Here is a 13730-nt window from a genome sequence, read left to right as displayed (position 1 = left end):
GAATGAGGTATAAGGTTTATCTATAATAGGGGCTAAAGGGTCGCCACAGTCCATTCCATTATTCAAAATATCCATTTCATTATTCAAAATTGGCTGTTTCTTAATCTTCACGCGTATTTTGGCATTTAGGTCTTCTAATATTCGTTGCGGAACATATTGACTATATACATTTTGTTTGTCTTGTAATCAGCTTTCGAATGAGGTATAAGGTTTATCTATAATTAGAGTCTAAAAGGTCGCCGCACTCCATTCCATTATTCAAAATATCCATTTCATTATTCAAAATTGGCTATTTCTTAATTTTCACGCGTAGTTTGGCATTAAGGTCTTCTAATATTCGTTGCGGAACATATTGACTATATACATTTTGTTCGTCTTGTAATCAGCTTTCGAATGAGGTAGAAGGTTTATCTATAATTAGGGTCTAAAGGGTCGCCGCACTCCATTCCATTATTTAAAATATCCATTTCATTATTCAAAATTGGCTATTTCTTAATTTTCACGCGTATTTCGGCATTTAGGTCTTCAAATATTCGTTGCGGAGCATGTTGACTATATACATTTTGTTCGTCTTGTAATCAGCTTTCGAATGAGGTATAAGATTTATCTATAATTAGGGGTTAAAGGGTCGCCGCAGTCCATTCCATTATTCGAAATATCCATTTCATTATTCAAAATTGGCCATTTCTTAATTTTCATGCGTATTTCGGCATTTAGGTCTTCAAATATTCGTTGCGGAACATATTGACTATATACATTTTGTTCGTCTTGTAATCAGCTTTCGAATGAGGTATAAGGTTTATCTATAATAGGGGCTAAAGGGTCGCCACAGTCCATTCCATTATTCAAAATATCCATTTCATTATTCAAAATTGGCTGTTTCTTAATCTTCACGCGTATTTTGGCATTTAGGTCTTCTAATATTCGTTGCGGAACATATTGACTATATACATTTTGTTCGTCTTGTAATCACCTTTCGAATGAGGTATAAGGTTTATCTATAATTAGGGGCTAAAGGGTCCCCACAGTCCATTCCATTATTCAAAATATCCATTTCATTATTCAAAATTGACTATTTCTTAATTTTCACGCGTAATTAGGCATTTAGGTCTTCTAATATTCGTTGCGGAACATAATGACTATATACATTTTGTTCGTCTTGTAATCAGCTTTCGAATGAGGTATAAGGTTTATCTATAATTGGGGTCTAAAGGGTCGCCGCACTCCATTCCATTATTCAAAATATCCATTTCATTATTCAAAATTGACTATTTCTTAATTTTCACGCGTAATTAGGCATTTAGGTCTTCTAATATTCGTTGCGGAACATATTGACTATATACATTTTGTTCGTCTTGTAATCAGCTTTCGAATGAGGTATAAGGTTTATCTATAATTAGGGGCTAAAGGGTCGCCGCAGTCCATTCCATTATTCGAAATATCCATTTCATTATTCAAAATTGGCTATTTCTTAATTTTCATGCGTATTTCGGCATTTAGGTCTTCAAATATTCGTTGCGGAACATATTGACTATATACATTTTGTTCGTCTTGTAATCAGCTTTCGAATGAGGTATAAGGTTTATCTATAATTGGGGGCTAAAGGGTCTCCGCACTCCATTCCATTATTCAAAATATCCATTTCATTATTCAAAATTGGCTATTTCTTGATTTTCACGCGTATTTCGGCATTTAGGACTTTTAATATTCGTTGCGGAACCTTTAATGGCTGACTATGCGGTATGGGCTTTGCTCATTGTTGAAGGCTGTACGGTGAGCTATAGTTGTTAATGTCTGTGTCATTGTGGTCTTTCTGGATATTTGTCTCATTGGCAATCATACCACATCTTCTTTTTTAAATTTCCTCATTTTTATGCATTTTGTGGCATTTAGGTCCTCCGTAAACACTCTTATGGTCATTTCGAATCAAAATATAGCTATTGTGTCACAGTCAATTTTTTTCTATATTTTTTTCACTATTCACCGCTTCAATTTGAATAATGAAACATAAACCATTTCATTATTCATTATTCATTTTTCAATAGTGAATAGTGAATAGTGAACTATTGTATTATTCATTATTGAATAATGAATAATGAACTATGAATAATGGACGTACTTCAGCGCGGTATCTTTAGAACCAGTACGACATTTCCCCACCCAGACATAGTTATTGTGCAAGTCACGAGGCTTGCAATTTGTCTTCAAAAATGTTTCAACCAAGCAAAGTAGGTCTGGGGAATCTTGATCAAGGTGTTTGTTCACCTCATGAATTTTACCCTTGATGCCTCTTATATTTAATAAATCAATACATGATTGTGACACTTTATTTTTATTTTTTCCACCCCTGTGATGGCGTCGATTCTTTGTTGTCTGACTACATCTTACGTTTAAAATATCATTCGAACTGTCGCCGTGTCCGGCGCTAACATCATGGCCGAAAACCTACAATAAGTAAGTAGTGAGCAGTTGTCGTTACAGACACACGTTCACCTAATCTGTCCCAGTCAATGGGATAATTTAAGGTTGTCAATCAATGACCACAGCTACACTGTTTTGAATATGATTCTAACTATTTCACCGAGTTCTGCCAGCTGAATTTCCATAAGAGCTATCTCATTCGACTTTCAAACTTTTGAATGATGCAACAACAAAAATAACTAAAAACGTAACATATGTCTGGTGGTATATTACACAATCAAGTATATTGAAAAATGGCAAACTTCCGATTCAGATGTTTATAGTAATCCTGGAATCAGACTCGGTGAACACACATTTTATCCAGATTTTGCTAATTTTTGGTCATAGTTGTTAATTTCTGTGTCATTTTGGTCTATTGTGCAAAGTTGTCTCATTGGCAATCATATCACATCTTTTTATATTTGACAATACATTTATTTCAGGGTGTAACTAAAATCACGCCTAAAATTGAGCTCGGACATTAAATTTAGGAATAGATTTCGTCTTTAACACAGTTCTGCGCAAATGATCTTTTTTTCATCAATCTAAATTACAATTTATTATTTGCTCAATTGTGAAGCTAATCGCGGGCGGCGCTAAATATACTCTTTAATTTGTTTGACGTAGAAGTTTGGTGCTTCTATCTGGAACTCCGGCTTATTTCAACAATAAAAGCTGGCCGCCCCAAAAAGATAATATTGTTGAAATAGTCGTTAAACACCAAATATATTTATCAATCAACTTTTCATTTGCAGTTAAACAAAACCGGTTTTTTTTTTTTATATCGAAAATGTTTTTTTTTAAATCTACGATATGTTCTTGACTCGTTTACAACAGCGGAATGCTTATAAGTATTTTATTGTATGAATACATAAAAAATAGTTTGAAAATGTGTAGATATATAAAGAAAAGTATATGTTTGAAGATTTTGTAAAATTCATCTGCCATTTTGGTTTAAACAGATTCAGGTTTTGACTCTCTGAATGGAACAAATACATTGGATAAGCATTGTTTCTATAACGTTCAGTCAATTGGACATTTAGTCTGAGCTGAGTAGTCCGTCCTTCTCGTTAATCATAATTTTTATTTCTAAATCTTTTTCAGAAAAATGCTACTTTAGTAGTATTTTTGTTGTAAGATACCTCTTGGTCATATAGCTCGTTAGCAGTTATACAAAGTCATGTGCAAGATATCTTTTTTCTCCTTTTATTTTTGTTTTCACATTTTTTAAATATAAATTCTAAGTCAATACCGCTGCTTTATATGGACTGTTAATACCACGATTTGAAGCCTGTTTCGGTTATATGATTGATACCAGACATTTCCTTAATTTTCCTTGGATGACTTTATAAATTATTATTGGTATAATATTACAACTCATTCATTAAAATCTATAAAGAATTGGGGTTTTGGTTTTATTTTAAAATAATAGCTGTATCTGAATAAGTAAGAAACGCAAAATAACTGTTTATTTTTAATAAAAATAACCTCATTAAAGTTTTATAACAAAACATATGTTCTGTTTATATAAATGTATTTTGAATAAAACATTTCAGAAAAGGGGTCCAAATGTGTATACAATTCAGACTGGCGAAGAAATCATTTCTGCTTGGTATAGTCGTATCTATATAGATGTTCCACTGTGTCCAGTCAAAATCTGTTAAAATCATTGTCATAGGAAAAATCGAAAGCAAACTTATAATTAAAATAAAATTATTATGAAAAAGAATTAAGCTGATATGATATATAATGCCACCACTACATGTATGTAAAATGAGGCTAACCTGATGTTCAGTGGTTGTCGTTTGTTGGTGTGGTTGGTACAATGTAAGTGTTTCTCGTTTGTATATAGATGAAACCGTTCGTTTTTCCGTTTTAATGGTTTTAAACTAGTCATGTAGCTTGCTATTCGTTGTAATCCAATGCTCCGTGTTGAAGACCGTAATTTGACCTTTATATGATGGTTAATTTTTACAAATTGTTACTTGGACGGAAAGTTGTTTCATTGGCAATCGTACCACATCTTCTTATATCGATTAATAAATCGGACAAAAACGAATTCTAATACTAGTAGTATATCCTTTTCATGTAGCTCTGAATATGCACGACCCGTCCTTTAAGCAGGGCACAGGTCTTTTCCGCTTTTATACTTGTTTAAAGCCCCAGTCCCACTAGGCCACGATCGCACCACGCTCACCGCGATCTAAAATGAACTCAGATCGTGGTAAGGTCGTGGTATGAGCGGCATGAAAATGTAAAGTTTCGTTGCTTTCACGATGCTACTACGTCCTCATTACGCTTCTACAACGATCCCGCTACGTTTATACCAAGTTTATTCTGCGACCTCACTACGATAATCTCGATCTTTCCACGCTCATCACGTCATCACTACGACCATACCACGATTTATCTGATTGCAACACGATCTTACCACGCTTTTACTGCGATTATACCACGACCGTACCACGTTCATATACTGAGATCTTACTACACTCCCTGTAATATATCGTCAACATCGTGTTCCATATAAGTACTGTATCATTCCTTCTATTTCTCATTGATGCGTATTTCTCATTGATGCGTAAAGTTTCTCGGAAACAACGTAGTCATGCAACAAAAATCTACCTGAACTCGTGGGCGTAGTGGTAGGGGTAGAGGCAGAGGCAGAGGCAGATCTGATAGTAACGAATCATGATCCAGTAGAGATTACTAATCAACAAATCCAACCAGAATTTATTGCTGGTCCATCAAGCTCAAATGATGATGTTTTAGTGAACGATAGCAGGGATGACACAGATGTGTCAAGCATGGTTGAACCGTTGGATAAAAAGGACAAGAGGTCCAAATTACATGTACATACAAACAAAATTTAGAGAGCTTTTATGTATTTCATGTGAAAATGATAATGTGCATGATTGTCGTAGTATGAACGTAGTAAGGTCGTAAGAAGAGCGTGATGAGGACGACATGGGCGTGTTAGAATCGTTCTATGGTCTTGAACAGCGTAGTGTAAACGTGGTATAGTCGTAGTGGAAGCGTAGTTAGGTCGCGATGAGAACGTAATGGTCGTAGTGAGGTGGTAACGTCGCTGTGAGAGCGTTGCGAAGTCTATCCGAATAGAATCACGCTTTCGCTACGCTCTCGCTACGATGGTACAGTGACCTTTGCGATCTTATCACGACCGTACCACGCTCTCACTACGCTTCTACTACGACCTGATTTCTCCACGATTGTTTAGAACATGTTCAAAGTTGACCACGCTCATCACGATCTTGAAGACCTCACCACGACCGTACTACGACCTTACTGCGATCTGCATCATCGCGCTACGACCATCAAAATTTTCATTTTATTCACATATCGTAGTGTGATCGTGGCCTAGTGGGACTGCGGTATGCCAACGACATTTGCGCTCACAAACTATGGACATTTGCGCTTTATAATTTGATACACCTATGTGAAGTTGAAGGGAGATTTGCGCTTTTTATCTATAAAATTAATGAAAAACGGATTTATAGATTTTACACATACGACAACCTAAGTGGTTACTGTTTTTTCAAAATTGGTTGTTAATAATTGTATATTAAGGTTGCTGGATATTTTGTTTGAAAAGATTGTGGTATGTTTCAGACTTTATGTGTGGAATATTCAAATAATGCCAAGAACTCTACAAACATGTTTATGCGATTCACGGAATGAAAAATGGAAACTGTACTCCGCTTGTCTTTATGCAGAAAATAGACTTTCAAGAATGATGTATGCCTCGTTCACACGTACATTTAATTCGAATCGAATGCGAATCGAATTCGCTAATCGCGTTCACACACTCTTTTATTTATTCGAATTAATTCGAATTGGCTAATTCGAATTATCCAATTCGCATTTGAAAAACGTTTTTGTTAATACGAATTAAAAGTTAACGCAATTAGGACAGTAAAGCGAATTTGACGCGCATTGCAATTCGCATTAGAATTGACGTAAGGACGTAAAGCGTTTCGAATGCGAATTAAACTAATTCGAATTAGTTAATGCGAATCGAATTCGAATTACGTGTGAACTCAGCATAATGGTAGTTTTAAAAAAAAAGACTAACCTAGACATTATAAAACATTCAAAAATTAAATTGTTTTTAACTACATCTTTGCCAGGGAATATTTCGATAAATTTTCCTTTGATAATGGTTTCTCGTCTTGGTTGGGCATAAATAATACATATCAACCCAATCAATTTTTGAAATAAAACTGTATGACGGTGTTTCGGCACTTTTCCAAAATATTCGTTGGTTGGTTACTAAGTTAAATCAAGATAAATTCTAATTATTTGAACCGTTTTCTTTTATTTGAATATTTTTTTATCCCATCAACAGTTCGACTTTACAATAAAACCCAATTTTTTTTCAATATTTCGTTTCTATTGTTTTACACCAAAACTTTCTATGTAGTAACATTATTCCATTCTGGACAAATAAGAATTATACGAGGACAGTAGACAAGGTCATGAATTATACATCAGTACTATGAGTAGTAGTACTACGTGAAATATCATGATTTATCGACAAATTTTGATAATTTCCGTGAAACCGGACTTTTTCCTACTGGAACAACTCTAGCAGGGGCGGAGCCAGCCATTTTAAAAAGGAGGGTTTCCAACCCAGGATAAAAGGGGGGTTCCAATCATATGTCTCCATTCAAATGCATTGATCGTCCAATAAAAAGGGGGCTACAACCCCCGGACCCCCCCCCCCCCTGATCCGCCACTGTCTAGCATGGAAGCGTATTGTGTATTTTGATGATGACTTTGCTGCTTTTAAAACGACCAAAAAACATATGTACCTCACTCTGCATGGACTACATAGCATTGAAGCATCCAACCCTACGAAAATATGCATATTATTTGATTTCTGTTTGCTGTTTAGTAAGAGACAATGCCAATGGGCAATACATTCTCTGTTACAGGTGTGGTCAAATGTTTTTGGATCCACAAGTTCTCGCTCATGTGACTATCTCGACGAAAACCCTGTTATCTTTTGGTGCGAAATTATAAATATAAATGCAATAACTTTCAGTATCTCCGTAGCAAACATGTCTGATGCAGAACTTTTTTTATAACTTACTATCCTACAATTCGGACAATATCCCACTAGAAACTGACCAATTAGAGACATTCCAAGCAATATGCGTTCGTTTTATTTAGAAATTTGAAACTTTACTAAGAGATTAAAATCACTGTAATATCCGTTACTGAAACTCACTCATTTCAACTGATCATGACATTCTAATTTAACTTGCCTATTTTGTTCAATTGTTAAATTTGGTGTTGGTAATCCGAACATTTCAGATATATGCAACAAAGTTTTTATTGAACAAAACTATATATTGAAAACTAAGAGATTCACATAACAATTCTTAAAGACTTAACTACAATTTCTAATCCTTGAATCGTATAATGTAATTGGTATTTTTAATTTTTTTCTGAATCAATATTGATTATACTATAAATGATAAGTTAATATTGACATAAAAATACATCTGAACTAAAATAAAAAAATAAGGTAGTTTTTTTAAAAGCAGCCTCATAACTTCTTATGAACTTTACCATTGTTTACTATTGGCACTAGAGCTATCAACATGATCAAGGTTCAGACACAATTTATTTCAAAAATGAAATTTAAATTATTCTTCAAGTTGCAGCATACATTGTAGGCACACCGTATCTTCTTATAGCGACCGGATTCAATGGCGAACTTCAACGTTTACTACAATGGCATGCAATGTAGTTCATTTTTTACTAAATTACAATTATTTTGTGAATTTTAATCAAATTGGCAAATGACATACAAAAGGAAGATGTATTATTGCCAATGCAAACTCACCACTAGAGACCAAATAACACAAAAATTAATAACTATAGGTATTCAACAATGAGCAAAGCCAATACTGCATAGTCAGCTGTAAAGTTATTAATATTTTCTGTGTTTACATCTGGAATATAAAAGTATATATTGTATAGAGTATCTAAACATCCAAATTATACTATTATGACTATGAAGCCCTTCACTTTTTAGAAACCGAAAACAAAAATATGATATAACAACAAAAAACTCTTCAACTACTTGATCATCTTTTTCATGTTTTTTTTATAGGAAACACAGACATGTTTGGAACTATTTCTGTTCAAAAACAGAAAAACTACTGCATCGGTATAGGACCATTTTTGTGCAGGCATTATTAAAGCAAATAGCAGTATAGGAAAGCGACTCTTCATAACTTTCTACGACGTCCAAGAATGTTCCATCCGGCTTCAGTCTATATATACCTTTCGAATCTACACAAACGTAAACGTAACCATTGTTGTCAACTGCTAGCTGCCACAGAGTATCGTCATCTGGTGCGGAGTATGTATAAACTTCTGTACCATCGCTTCTAATACAGCTCAAGACTTCTCTGTCGGTGTAATAGATGTTTCCAGTTTTATCCAAAGTAATGAACCAAGTTAGTTTCCTATGATGTGCTTCTATTAAACGAATAAATTTTCCTTGAAGATCCAGAATTTTAATGTTACCTCTGGTTCCAACAAATATGTTTTCATTTGAGACCGCAACTCCTCCTTGGTGAATTCCTTCAACAGTTACGGTTCTTGATATGCTCTTTTCTTTAAAGTCAACAAATTGTAGGAAATCGTCATGGTGCGATGTCACAACGGCTTCATTTATACTTGAGATAAAAGCAATATCCCACGGTCTATATTTAGTATCGATTCGGTACTTGAAGATATCCTTATTATCGTATACTAATATTCCACCAGTTCTTCTACCATCAACTATGAGTACTTCATCATTATCATTTACTGTGATGCCGTTAACACTATGATCGTCCTTTATGATAAAATCACTTTTATGAACAAATTGTGGCAAATTCTTAGGCTTCTCACATGGCGTTAGGGCAGAAGGTACTTCGTTAAGTTCTATTGACCCGATAGATTGTATAGTTTCCTGTAACCTCTCTGGAGTCAGTTTAATTGTAGCATTTGTCGACTGCCCTTTCATACCAGTTATCTTTTTCTTGAGATCTGTCAGAACTTGTGTGTACGCATGCGCAAAAAGAAATGCTTGCTTCTCGGAACCATGTTTATCTACAAGATCAAAGACAACTTTTTTGTCTTTTGCTATCTTTCCAACATCTTCGGCTTCAATAATAGTTGTCTTTGACTTTTGCATTATTTTGTCTTTTTTTAGATCAAGGTCAGAAAGTAGTGACTTTTCTAGTGATTCAATATGACTAATTGCTTCTTTCTTCAACTCCCTTATTGCATTTTTGACTGAATTGGCCTCTTTTTCAAAGTTTTCAATAAAACTCTCTCTGTCAATGACAATGGTATGTGTTGTCTCTACTAATTCACCCACAAGTTCCAAGGCATCTATAAATGACTGAGACTGCTTGGCACCTTTAGATACCGCATCAACAGACACTACTTTTTGACAAGAGCGATGACTTTCTGCAAGACATTCTTTACAAGAAAGAACATCATGATCGATACAAAAATACTCAAATGGCAAGTTTTCGTGTTTGAAACAGCATTGGTTTGCGATATGTGTATGCATAGGCTTTCTGTTGATATCGACGAGTTCATGGTCTCGCGATATTTTCTGGGCATGATGGTTTTCTGTGCAGTCTGAACAAAAGGACTCTTCACAAAAAACACACCAATGAGTTGATTCGTGTTTTTTGTCGCGGGTTTTACATGGTTCACATTCAACTTTCTCCATTTCCTGCAATAAAAACAACATAAATAATGTTTTATCTGCCGTGGAATATTTGAAGATGAAAACCTTGGAGGTGAACATTTGATTTCATTAAGGAGTTCCTCCATATTGACTTAAAATAAGATCTTGTCGTGGTGATATTTTTTTTGCTTATTCAAGTTTCGATACATCTATAATTATTATTTTGAAAATATCAGCTTCTAATTCTATGATCGTATATCTGGTCAATTCCGGTCCTCAATTCCTTTCAAAATATGTTTTCTTTTAAAGATGTTTAAAATGAAGCATTTTTTTTTAATCCAAATTCGTAAGAATTTAGAAATCTTATAAACAATAAATATTACAACAAAAAATGTGTACGATTAAATAAGTCTAACCGTATAATTATAATTCCATTCAGGCCTTTCCATATTATTCTCATTCAGCTCCTAGTTTTTGGCGCATTTTCAATTATTGTATTTCGATTTTAATACTTTTCCTTTAAACGAACGAATGCAAATTTAAAAGTATTTCCTCTATTTATATACTTTCGAGTCATTTCAGGTACGCGTTCCAGTCTTTAGTGTAACCCTATTAATTTCGCTTTCAGTTCATGTTTATTTATAGCAACAATCCAATCACGAATCCCAATATGCGACTGTTTTTTATACAACTACACTAAACTATTATCAAGTTTCGACATTTTTGTTCATGTAAAAAAAGTTTATTTAATTGTTACGTGTGCATGCATGCAGACGACGAGCAACCAAGAACTGAAGAAGTTGTGTAAAAACTTGCCACTCCCAGTAAATAATGGCAGTATCTTGGTACCTGTTTTGACGCGGACCAGAAATGACGCACCAATTTAGTTTTGGGTTTTATATTTCTAAACAAAAGCTGTGACGTCATTGATAATTACTATTCATAACATGATGGTGAAGGTCATATGACTACAACATAGATGCGGAAAACTCTGTCCAGAAATGTTATTATTGCTTGAATTATTAAAGATAGTGCAATTTCCGCCATTTTATTAAGGTCAAAAACAGTCTACCCTTCCCCAAATGATTATCAGTCCTAAATCCACTTTGATCGGCAAAAAGTTTGTAAGCCCATGCTTCCCCAGTTTGTGTTTTTCAAATCATGTGACTGTCATGTGACATGGTTTTACATTTAAGCGGGAATCACTGTAGAACAAATGATCATCGCTTATATAATTTTCTATGGTTTATCGACTTTTTTCATTCATTGTATGAAGTATACATTGATAAATGTATTATTGTCAATGTTGTTTTATGAATGCAATTACTTCTTATTTTCAAGTATTTGGAATATATATGTTACTTTGATAAATTTTGAACAATTTAATATAAAATTTGAAATAAAATATAAGTTATAATTAAATTAATGTAAAAAATTGTGTTGCTATCAACATGATCATAAAAGTGACTGTAAATGTCAAAATTTGTTAATAAAATTGAATTTGTTGAATAGTGTTAACTTTAAATTATCCGGATTGAAGCATTTTTTCGAACATCAGGTACGTGCAAGTGGTTTTTACTGGTTTGTTTACAGTGCGTCATTACTGGTACCCATCATAAGGTTGACAGTCCGTTTGTAATGTTAGCAAACATGATTTTTATTGCTATTACTGTTTCAAAAATAAACTGTTTAATGATTGAAATGTTTTAACAAGTGATCAATCTTTCATTCTGTTCCGTTTTTCTAATTCTTTTAAATGGTAGATTAAATGTAGAGACAAACACAACGTTAGGTGCGTCATTACTGGTTCCTCGGGGATATACGCGTGTATTTCTCAAATTTGGCACAAAAAAAGTATACTTACAGTCGCTATCCAGTTAATAGAATGCATTTAATTTACCTCTTTAACTTAGGCTATCACTAATATATCATATCAGGTTAATCATAAGTAGATTAATGTAGAAAGATCACCAAGGTCATCCTTCATGGTCAATGAAGCACACAATATGACAACAGTGGTCAACAGCCTAATGATCTCCGATCAGGAAAGTCAACGGATAGTACGTCCACGACTGGCACGTTCAATAAAACATTATTTGATTGGTCCGGTACTAACTCTTTACAATAAAGAAATTAATCATTTGCTACTATAAATACATTTGTCCTCGTTCTTATATATGTCGAGTTATCTCGCCTACAACAATGTTAGTATTTCGCATTTATATTATTTTTGTAAAAACAAGGATTTGTATAGTACAAAATATATATACAAATTGTAAGAATAAATAAATTATAGTTTCTATCATAAAAAAAATACAACTGAAATATTAAAGGATTAAACGCCTTTTTAAAAAGAATTCATTGGTGTATAAACTCTACAAATTCACTCACCTTGAAACGAGAAAAAATCTTTCGGACTTTTACATTGTTTTATGATATGATCTGATATGTTTGTGACTGACTAAGTCACGGGGGGGGGGGGGGGTGGTTAACTTCCTATTATTGGGTATACGGGGATGTGCCAAAAATATGGGTCATAATTTTGCGAGATTTTATATAAAAATGACCCTCCTTTTTAATGACATCCTATATTAAAATGCATTTACGTTTGATAACTGTATATTGATTTGGGGTATGATCTACGTATCATATATACATATCTCACACCCACTTTAATATGCAATTAATCCAACAATCCATGCGTATATATAACGATAAACTACATGTGCACCAAACGATGTCAGTTCTATGATGTTTTATTTCCATAAAATGGGCTCACAAGGAGCATAATATGATATCATTGTAATATTATCGGGATTCTTTTACAAATATAAACAATACAGTATACATAGTCACAAACACAAATAAGAAACAATAGTTTTCACATATCAGTATATATATAAAACCTTTGTCTCAGGCAAACCTCTAGAAAGTAACAAAAAAGAATACTGTGAGTAGGCTAAATATATCTAGCTGAACTGCAAGAGGCATCAATGGACGGTGCTGTATGGTATGGTGAGTGCATATATAAAAACTTAAGTGTGGCTGGTATATTTATGAATTATGAGTGATGATGAGTTAGTGCTTATATAAGCATGGGTCATATTTTAAATATTGTATATAAGTATAGGTCATTCTTTCTTAAATATTTATATAACTATAGGTACTGAATTTCAGTGAATGTTATAATTATTCTTATGATTATGTACTCGTGAATGCAAACGAATACAGATAACATTGGCAGTTTCTCTTTTTACCGGAAAAAAGAATGCACATATGAATTAGGTACGATTTAGTTACCTAATAGAGATTATAATGACCATAACAATTATACTAATATTTATTATAATAATAAGAGCATTTGATGAAGATTTAAAGAATTAAACGCAGTATATATTTGGTTTTTTTTTTCTTTGAATTTTCATATTACATAACATCTTTTTCGATTCATGCAAGTTACTTTAAATATGTTAAAAGTTTTTGTTATGATCAGTCAATCTTAGGAAACTAATTTAAAGCGAGATAACTATGACACATTTCAAATATA

At 33.5% G+C, this 13730-nt stretch overlaps 1 long non-coding RNA gene across 1 annotated transcript; it reads right to left on the bottom strand.

Annotated features, from left to right (window-relative positions):
* Positions 1-8091: 8091 nt before the first annotated feature.
* Positions 8092-12661, bottom strand: LOC143077258 (uncharacterized). Its single transcript, XR_012978938.1, has 2 exons — positions 12084-12661; positions 8092-10228 (listed from the first exon to the last, which is right to left on the bottom strand). It is a non-coding gene; the product is annotated as an uncharacterized LOC143077258 (long non-coding RNA).
* Positions 12662-13730: the final 1069 nt, after the last annotated feature.

Source organism: Mytilus galloprovincialis, chromosome 1 (genome assembly GCF_965363235.1).
Source record: "Mytilus galloprovincialis chromosome 1, xbMytGall1.hap1.1, whole genome shotgun sequence".
In the NCBI taxonomy this organism is placed as follows: Eukaryota; Metazoa; Mollusca; class Bivalvia; order Mytilida; family Mytilidae; genus Mytilus; species Mytilus galloprovincialis.
This window is presented reverse-complemented; position numbering and strand designations above follow the sequence as displayed.